This window comes from Echeneis naucrates, chromosome 6, assembly GCF_900963305.1.
Source record: "Echeneis naucrates chromosome 6, fEcheNa1.1, whole genome shotgun sequence".
NCBI lineage: Eukaryota > Metazoa > Chordata > Actinopteri > Carangiformes > Echeneidae > Echeneis > Echeneis naucrates.
The window spans coordinates 548,584-549,594 of NC_042516.1; positions in this window are offsets into that span (position 1 = coordinate 548,584).

Genomic DNA, 1,011 nt, shown 5'->3' on the forward strand with positions numbered 1-1,011 from the left:
TTGACCTTTTGTTTTGTGAACAATAACAATGATTTCAATGATGATGAGCAATTATTATATTTTTCTCTAAGACATTTACCACCTGTGAGACTGTCCTATTTATGCTGTATGCCAATTTCATCACATTAAATTTGTGTTTTTACTAGTTCAGATGTGGTACATTTTAAAGGTTCCATATTACATGAAGTGAGATATCCATGTCCATTTCCAAGTTTCTGAATCTTTTATATTTATGAAAGCAAAACAGCTCATTTCAAAAAGCGTTTCAACAAATTGGCCTGGTATACCTGTCAGGTCCTACACAGTCTACTTCTTTGCTTCAGGTCTTTTTCAGGCTGTGTATAAAAACAATGAAAGCATTAAAGGTCCCAGTGAAAAAAAAAAAGGTGCAGAAACAACTGAATCCAGCTGGTAGGAATTCCTCCATCACTCGATCAGAACTGCTCGTTGGCTCTTTGGTTTTTGACCAAATAAAAATATTGTAGATTTCCCACTCAGAGAAACTATATCAATATCAGATTTCCTGCAAGGTGGGACAAGTCCTGACAGCAGGTTTTAAGTCTGAGCATTTCTCTGGACTCAGACTTGCTTTGCAGCTAAGAAAGACATGGTAGATGTGTAGAATCCTGATACAGCAGGTCTAAGTGTATATCTGGATGGAAAGAAGACGGGGGGTGAAATCAGTTGGTTCGCTTTCCTAAAGAAAAGAGCTCAGATGTGGATATGTGCCTGAAATGGTCCGATGAAAATGAGAAGCATCAGTATTCGAACAGTTTGAAGCCCAACAGTCGATCATATCAGATCTATAGTGCAACAACACGGCAATTTCTGTCTCAAATCGATTCGTATGGCGACTGGACGTTTCGCCTCTTATATATATGGATAAGAGGCGAAGACAGAGAACAGTGACCTGGATGAATGAGAATCTTCATTTGCACCCATGATTTGGGTGCCTGAAGGCATCGCGGGCGTGTTGTGAAACGGGGGAGTGAATGATGCGTTCAAGGGCCG